Source organism: Vulpes vulpes, chromosome 14 (genome assembly GCF_048418805.1).
Source record: "Vulpes vulpes isolate BD-2025 chromosome 14, VulVul3, whole genome shotgun sequence".
Lineage (NCBI taxonomy): Eukaryota > Metazoa > Chordata > Mammalia > Carnivora > Canidae > Vulpes > Vulpes vulpes.
The window spans coordinates 27518091-27527405 of NC_132793.1; the positions used below are offsets into that span (position 1 = coordinate 27518091).

Below are 9315 nucleotides of genomic sequence, written 5' to 3' on the forward strand. Positions count from 1 at the left end.
ACTGAGGGGGAGCTCATTTATTCCTGTCGCTTTCAAACTTTTTGGCTTAATTATTATTAGCATTGGAACCCAGAGCCTCCGCCCCCACCTCATTTTCTCCCCTAATAATAATAATAAATAGTGTGTTGATTACATGGAAAGCAGCCTGGGCGCAAGCCTAAATCATTCATCCCCAGTTCTCACAAATGTCTCACTTACACAACCACCACCACAACCGATATATGGAACAGTTCCCTCACCCCCAAAAAAGTTCCTTCATGCCCCTTTGGGGTCAATACCCTTTCCCCTGATCCCTGGTGGAGTAATGGCCCCTCAAAGACATGGAGCTCTGGTCTCTGAGTTTTGTGTTACCTTATTTGCCAAAAGGATCTTTGCAGCTGTAATCAAATGAAGGATTTTGAGGTGAAGAGACGAGTAGATTGGGACGCCTGGGTGGCTCAGTGGTTGTTCTGCTCAGGGTGTGATCCTGGGGTCCAGGATCAAGTCCCACATTGGGCTCCTGGCATGGAGCCTGCTTCTCCCTCTGCCTGTGTCTCTGTGCCTCTCTCTCTCTCTCGCTCTCTCTCTGTGTCTTTCATGAATAAATAAATGAAATCTTTAAAAAAAAGAGAGATGAGTGGATTATCCAGGTGGACCTTCATGCAATCATGTGTCCTCAGGCGAGAGAGGTGTGAGTACCTGTCTAACTCAATTGGAAGAGCATGCGACTCTTGATCTCGGGATCATGAATTCAGGCCCCACGTTGGGCATAGAACTTGCTTTTTAAAAAAAGGGACACAAAGAGGCAAACTTGCGGACAGGAAGGCCAGTGACCATGGAGGCAGAGAGTAAGGGATGTGGCCACAAGCCAAGGACTAACTGGGCCACCAGAAACTGGAAGAGGCAAGGAACAGCTTCTGCTATAGAACCTTCTGAGGGAATGCAGCCATGCAGGCACCCTCATTTCAGACTTCTGTTCTTTTTATTGCCAAGTAGTATTTCAGTGTATGGATACACAAAGACTTATCTATCATTCACCAGTTGAAAGGCATTTGGGTCATTTCCAGGTTTTGGCAATTATAAATAATGCTGCTCTTAACATGTGCACACAGGTCTTTGTGAGGACATAAATTGTCATTTTTCTGGCATTGATATCTAACAGTGGAATTACTGGGTCATAGTGTAAATATATTTATAATTCTACAAGAAACTGATGAACTTTTCCAATGGGGACTGTACCATCTCACATTCCCACTGGCATCTAATACTGTCAGATTTAAAAAATGTCTTGGCCATTTACATCAGTATGTAATGACCACAGGGTTATCACGAGGATTGAATGAGTATATTGCAGAGAAGGATGCCTTGCATAATAAACGTGCTCCCTGCCTTGGGGATGTCAGCTCTTTCTTCTGTTATCACTGTGGGGAGGCCAGGACATGAGCAGCGCTGCAAAACTCCAAAGCCAGGTGGGCCAGATGGGCTATGTGGGGACATTGGGAAGCTGGCAAGCATGTGCACATCTGGAAGGTTGGGGTCTAAAGGAAACAGTGAGATAGAGGTTTGAGTGCGGCTGGTTTTCCAGGGAGTGCCCTGAGGATCTCAGAGAAGTGAGGGAAGCAAGGTCAGGCATTTGCGACAGAAGTCTTTGGCCAGTCCTGTCAAGAGCTCTGGAGCTGGGACAGCCCTTCAGAGATGTCATACCGTGAGACAGGGAGGTCAGGCCTCTTCACCCTGCAGTGACCAGTCTCTGGTGTGGCTCACCCTGGGGGAGGGGAAATCTTAGGTACAGCAGCCCCTTCCCCCCCAACCATCAGCAGCCAACACTGAAGGCATGTGGGGCCTGGTGCCCTGATCTAGGTGACATCTGCCAAGGGGAAAAGCAGGCCCAAGTGGCCAGAGCTTTCAAGTTTTTAAAACTAGCTGTAAATCTAGATGTTGAAGTTGTCTCCTCATTTTTTATTTTTATTTTTTTAAAAGATTTTTTAAAAATTTATTTATTCATAGAGATGCAGAGAGAGAGAGAGAGAGAGGCAGAGACACAGGCAGAGGGAGAAGCAGGCTCCATGCAGAGAGCCTGACATGGGACTCGATCCAGAGTCTCCAGGATCATGCCCTGGGCTGCAGGCAGGGCTAAACCACTGCGCCACCAGGGCTGCCCGTCTCCTCATTTTTTAAAGTGCTGGAAACTCTTTCAGACTTTTAGAACATGCTGTGAGGAGCTAACATGCCAGGCCTCAGGGCTGGTTGGGGCCTGGGGCGGCCTGCTGATGGCCCCAGACGTGAAAGCTGCTCTGTCACCATCTGACATCGTGTTGGTGTCCGCTTCCCCACCAGGTGAGCTCTCCAAGGCAATCACCTTTGAGTTGCTCCACACAGCCTCACCAACATATAGGGCAGGGCTTGGCATAAACTGAAAGGAAGAGAAAGTAGAAGAGGGGAGAGCCAAGCTGGGTGACTTGCCTCAGCTTGCAGGGTATTTATTTGCAGAGAAAGGCGTTAAGTTTTGAGTTGATTTGTTACACAGTATTTGACAGAGGATACCTTACTCTGGAATGTATGTAATGCACTTTATTGCATATAAAGACAATTTCACACGGCACACATCAGATTCATCAAATGCTGTTGCCTCGCCCTTCAAAACATACCCAGAATCTGAATACTTCCTCCCACCGCCAAAGCCACCACCCGGGTCCACAGCTACCATCTGCACTCTCCTGGGTCACTGCCAAGCCTCCCCACTGGTCTCCTTGCTTCCCTCCTGCCCCTCCCTGCAGAGGTGGCACAGCCATGGGAGAGAGGACCCCACGGCCTCCGGGGACTTTAAGGAGGAGGCTTCCTTGGGGAAGCAGGAGGGGCCCTTCTGTCTCCTCTCCCCCCCACAGAGGCCTGGCTCCCCAGGGGGCAGGGCAGAGAGGGTGGTGTCGAGGCCAGGTGTGGTCCTGAGCACTTCATAGCACCCAGGGCACCTGGTACCTCTTACGGTTTGGAGTCCTCGCCCTGGCTAAGTGGGTATGTGACCGTGAGTGGGAAGGGGATGCGCCTGCGTGCATTCCCAGCAGGGGTGGGGTGAGGTGGGGCATGCATAGTGGTTTAGAGCACAGCTCTTGTGTTCTGGCTGTGTGGCCTTGGGCAATTTGCCTAACCTCTTAGTGTCTCTATTTCCTCTTTTATAACAGGAGACTAAAAATACTAATACATTCCTCATAGAGCTATGATGAGGATTTCTTGAGTTAATAAGTGCAGAAGGATTAGGACAGTATTATCACATGAAGGAATTACACAAGGGCTGGCTCTTAATATTATTACAGGCAAAAGATCAAATCCCAGCTCTGCCATGGACATGCTATGTGACTGAGTGCAGGTGACTGCCTTTTTGGACTCAAGTTTCCTCACCTGTAAAATAGGATCATTTTGGCACGATCCATAGGGCATTTGTGAAGATTCAAGGACATGGGACGGCCTCCCCCTGGTTCAAGGTTGGTTCTTGATTATGTAAGGATGGGAGCCTCTGGGTATCTGCCTATATGGCCATGACAGGCACTCCTGTGGCCTGGACTCATGCATCCACTCTGAACGGCGCCCCCTTCTGTAGGACCCCAAAAGATCGGGCACAGCCCTTCCTTTCCCCCTATTTCCTGCTTCTTGGGCTGCAGCGCCACCTGCTGGCCCAAAGCTGCATTGCATGCAGAGCCGACCACCTGCTTGGAGGGAAGGGAATACGCCCTTGAGCGCCGGGTATGTGCATCTCACACACACACACACACACACACACACACACACACACACACACACACACACACACACACACGCGCGCTCGCGCGTGTGTGTGTATAGATATATATATATATATATATATGTATACATATGTACATACATATATATATGCCAGGGTAGGTGTCAGCCTTTTTCTGTAGAGACTGATCCTCAAGGGAGGTCACACAAAACCAGCTGTGAAGCTGGGGAGCTGGGGTTCACGTCCACACCCCTTCCCCGCGTCCCACCTCCCCCACTCCAAACACCCTTCTACAGTGAGTTCAATTTCTGGACCCTCCCTGCCCCCTCTGCTTAGAGAGGAGCCAGGACCTGAAATCAGGGTCCTGGAGAGAATATCAGGTCTGTTCCCCCAGGACCCAGATTGAAGAAGGAAGAGCACTAGACTGGGAATCCCCAGGCCAGGGTCTCACTCTGGCTCCCCCAACCACCAGCGGAGCAACCTTTGCAAAATCCTCACCCATTTATTTTAGCCCTTATCATTTTGAATATAGTCACTGAAGGGAGAGCACTTAACACGGGTGTTAGGTTCTAATGTGAGGAGAAAATGATAGAAATAGACAATTTTCTAAGACTTCAAAAAATCCTTTAAATCACTCATAAGTACAGTTTTCTGAATGAGTCTTTCATAGTAGTAAGCACACCGGACATAAAGACGGGTAGTGTGTGGCAGCTGTCATATAGGTTTGCAAACTTTGATTTTCGATTCAGCTCTCACTCAGACTTGCAGGATTCGGCTTGCACACCCCCTGCATCTTGTTCACTGCAGGGCTTCTGTCCAGGCACAATAACCCACACTATGTACATTGTTCTTCTCTCTCTCTCTCTGGACACACACAGATGTGCTTCTGAACTTATGTAATAAAAACAGCTAACAGTTATGGAATATTTATTATGCATCATCATAAAGTTCTGGGCCCTTTACCTTCATGAATTCATATCATCCTCCTAGAAATGCTTGGAGAAAAGTACCATTGTTACAGAGAGGGAAACTGAGGTACTGAGAGGTCAAGGAAGTAGCCCAAGGTCACACAGCCAGTGAATGGTAGAGTGTGGACTTGAAGCCAAGGAGTCTAAGACCAGAACCCACATTCTTTTTTTTTTTAATTTTGTTTATTTATTCATGACAGACAGAGAGAGAGAGAGAGGGGCAGAGACACAGGCAGAGGGAGAAGCAGGCTCCATGCAGGGAGCCCGACGTGGGACTCGATCCCGGGTCTCCAGGATCACACCCTGGGCTGAAGGCGGCGCCAAACCGCTGAGCCACCCGGGCTGCCCTAGAACCCACATTCTTAACTGCCATGCCATCTACTTGAATGGAAGCCCTGTGGGAGCTATGGGTACCTGCCTGTGTGTCTGTTGTCAGCCCACAAGCTCCATTAAGCAGGCTAGAACCTGGTCTGGGTCATCTGTGTACTCCCAGTACTGGTCCCTTCCAGCCAGGACCCACTCCGGGTGCATGCAGTAATTGTTGGACGCATGCACATGGCTCACTGAGCCCCAGAGTCTTCATCTGTCAGACACACATGACAGCACGTCAGATTGCTGGAGGGCCCAGTGAACTGTCGGCGGGCCAGCTCTCTTTAAAGACCCTCCGTTCTCCTTTGCCCACTTCCTATTCATCTCTGTCTCAGGCTTTTAGTCTGGCCAACTGAGTGACCTGAACCAACCTGGAAGAGCTGATTATGTGCATATTCCCCAACTCTGCATGCAGTAACACCGTATTTGTAGGTTGAAATTAGCAGCAGGGAGTGTATTTACACTGTGAAAATTGGTAATGGTACAAACAGGATAATTTCCCCTTAGAGATCTTAAGCAGTTACTACTGCCAGGAGAGAATGGATCCTCTAGACACCACCTTCAGGGAGCAGCACGGTCGAGTGATCACACCTATTGGCTCTGGAGCCAGACCACCTGGCTTCAAACTCCAGCCCTATCACTTACCGAGTGTGTTATCTGGTTCAGTTACTTAACCTCTCTGAGCCTCATTACCTTTTTCAGTAGGGATTCAATGCAAGCATCCATGTAAATGCTCTCTCAATAAGTGTTGTTTACTAATATTACAAATCAGCCTAGGAAGTGGGGGGACTTTCTTGTTTCTCCATCTGAGGAAAAGGGGTTGATGGGAAGGGGGATCTGTGATGTCAAAGGGGAACCTCAGACAAGGGCAATGTATAACCCCAGGCTGAAGCCCTAATGGAGGGGTCTTGAACGCTGGCAGACCAGATCTTTGTAAGCCGGTACGGGCTGTGTGCATGATGACTGGGGGCCAAGGATCTCCTTCAGTTCCAGGGCAAGGGCAGGAGGGGGTTGCTGTTAGCTCAGAAGCCTGGGATGGATTTGGGGGAAGTAGGTGATCTAATCAACAATTCTCTCTGCCTTCCCCTCCCCTTTCTTGCCAGTGAGCACTCCTAGGGGGACGTTGTGGGGTTGGTGACATATGAGATGTAATGTATATGACAAAAATAGTACAAAAAGCGAGAAGGAATACAACTATACAGGAGTAACATGTTGGTATCTGCTATGAAGGGAGTATAAATCTGAAGTAGAATCTAACAAGCGAAGGTGTGTATGGTAAGCCTAAAGCAATCATTAAAAAAAAAGTGAAAAAAAGTTAAAGAAGCTGGAAGCTTCTAGAAAACTTTCAGGGCATATGTCTAAGCATGACTTCACATCACACTTTTGTGAGCATTAAGTTAGTTAACCCATAGGAAACACTTGGAAAAGTATTTGGCATGCAGTAAGCATATAAATTTTAGTTGTTCTTGTTTTTTTTAAAATTTATTTATTTATTCATGAGAGACACTGAGAGAGGCAGAGACATAGGCAGAGGGAGAAGCAGGCTCCATGCAGGGAGCCCGACATGGGACTCGATCCCGGGTCTCCAGGATCACGCCCTGGGCCAAAGGCAGGCGCTAAACCACTGAGCCGCCCAGGCTGCCCCTCATTGTGGTTTTGATTTGCATTTCCCTGATGATGAGTGATGTTGAACTTTTTTCCATGAACCTGTTGGCCATAAGTGTGTCTTCTTTGGAAAAATGTCTGTTCAGGTCTTTTGCCCATTTTTAACTGGATTTTCTTTCTTTTTTTTTTTTTTTTTTTAATTGAGTTGTATGATGCTGCCTCTTTCTTCCTACCTTTTTGCTGAATCTCTTCCAATTCTTAGCTTTTAAGGTCTCATGTCATTAGATTGGGCCTACTCAGGTAATCTAAAATAATCTGTTTTAAGGCCTGTAACCTTAACTCCATCACCAAGGTCCCTTTTGCTATGCAGTGTAGCATATTTGTAGGTTTCAGGAATTGGGGTGTGCGCATCTTGGGAGGTGCCACTCCGCTCACCCCTAACTAATATTTGCTGAACCCTTCTCAGGGAGAGGCACTCACTGTGCTGAGGTCTGGGAGGTCAGAGGTAAATGTCTGAGTACATTGCTCCAGAAAAAGGGTGGGAGGGAATGTCTTCCAGGGACCATCCCCCTTTTGGGAGTTTGGGTAGCTAGCTTCATACTAGAGCAGCCCCTCTTGCTCTGTTTCTCTGGGTGGAGACTAGGACCCCACCCCTTCCCATATTCATATCCCTTCAGCTCCCGTCCACTCCCTGGGGTGGAAGGAAGGTCATTCTGTCCGTTTTCTTTTTTTTTTTTTTTTTCATTCTGTTTGTTTTTTACACAGACCTTATGCTCATTCATTCATCCATCTACAGAAAATTCTAAGGAGACCAACAGGAAGGACAAATTGTGTATTTCAGTCTTCATGTTATCCTGGCTTTTTTTGCCCAGGGTGGCCGCAGAGCTCCTGATATTGTTCACACCTGCTGTGGTCCTTGCAATGTCATCACCCCCCCTCCTGCCCCCAAACCTCACATAGGCCAACACAACCCTCTACCCCTTCATAACCTTGGCCTCTAAGGTCCTTCCCTCGGCAGGCTGCCCCCCACCCCCCAGCGGCTCTCCAGGCTGGCCTCCACTCAGGCGCTGGACTGATGCAGACTGCTGCCCCCCCACCCCCCGCATTTGCAAGCGCAGTTTCCTCTGCCTGGAATGCACCCTCCTCTGCTTCTGGCTTTGCCCTCTTCCCTCCAACTGCCTGGAGATACCAGCTCAGGGTCATCTTAGCGGAAGCCCATCTGCTGCCACCCCAAGCTGAATCCGGAATTCTGAGCTCATTCTTCAGGGAACTTATTTTGTTGGACCGCAGAGATGGCAGGTGACTCAGTCGCCTCCAAAGCAACCAGGTTTAAGCTCAGGGAGGGCAGGGGGAAGGGGGTGGAAGGGCCCTCCAGGGTCCTTAGTAGATGTTCCCAGAAAATGGAAGCTTCTAATGACATTTATCGAGCACTTGCTGTTTGCAGGTGTGGTACTAAGCTCATTGCATCTGTTAGGTCGATGAACCCTCACAGCAATCCTGGGTGGGAGAGGCTTTTTTTTTTTTTTAACTTATTTGAGAGAGAGATCACAAGCAGGGGGTAGTGGCAGGCAGAGGGAGAGGGAGAAGGAGGCTTTCCAAGGAGCAGATAGCACCATGTGTGGCTTGATCCCAGAACCCTGGGACGCTTAAATGACTGGGCCACCCAGTCGCCCTGGGAGATGCTCTCATTGTCCCCATTGTATGGTGGAGATTGTAGAGAGTGGACTTAGGTACTTTCACTTGAAGGCTGTCAATGTCACGAAGACTTCCAAGGATGGTGGGTGAAAGCAAAACCAGAGAAGCTCAAACACAAGTAAAAATGGGCAAAAGACCCAAAAGGACACTTTTCCAAAGAAAACATACTTATGGCTGACAGGTTCCTGAAAAGAAGTACAACATCACTCCTGGAGGTGCCTTTTCCAAATACCAGGTCACTCGCCCTGTCACCTAGTCCTTGACAGAACACATTTGCATGGCTACATCCATACTCTGCACGCTCTCCTGCATCTCCTTTCTCTCTGTGTAATTAATCTTGGAACATCTTCTCACATCAGTACAGAGAGATCATCTCCTTGCTCATTATCTACTCCAACATCCTTTCTGGGAGGGAACGATTGAAAACAATCCAAATGCCCTTGTTAGGGCAAATGCAAATAAAAATTCTCCCTGATGCCAGAAAGGGAGCCATCCCCTCTTCCTTTCCTTAGAGCATTTAGTTTAGAAAACTTATAAATTCTTTCCCTGCTCCTTTCAGGTGTATTCACGTCTTAAAAAAAAAAAAAAAAAAGCTGAATAAGCCTCTCATCAGTTTTACCACCCGGGACCACTTTTCTCAAGGACACAAGAGCCATCTCTCTGTAACATAAATTTGAAGAAAGTCAGTGCCCCCATCACCTAGTCTCTGGGGGAGGGTAGGAACCTAACATTAGTGTTCAGCTTCAAGTTGCAAGCAACTTCCTCATAAAGACATGAATTTCTTTTTCCTGCAGATAAAGATAGCTAACCTAGGCAGCCATCCCGATTACCGGGTGAATTTTTCAGGATGAACCATGTGACCCTTATTTGAGAACTAGCTATCGTTTGAGAATACAAACATAGTCCGCTGTATCCGCCAGAGGATGTGGAGGAGTCGGGTTTCTTTCTGCCCATTTACCAGAT

The 9315-nt window shown here is 48.1% G+C and overlaps 1 protein-coding gene across 1 annotated transcript in view; it reads left to right on the forward strand.

Moving 5' to 3' along the window:
• The window catches only part of FAM110A (family with sequence similarity 110 member A), a 134440-nt gene that overhangs the window by 77662 nt on the left and 47463 nt on the right, over nucleotides 1-9315 (forward strand). The window lies entirely within an intron of this gene.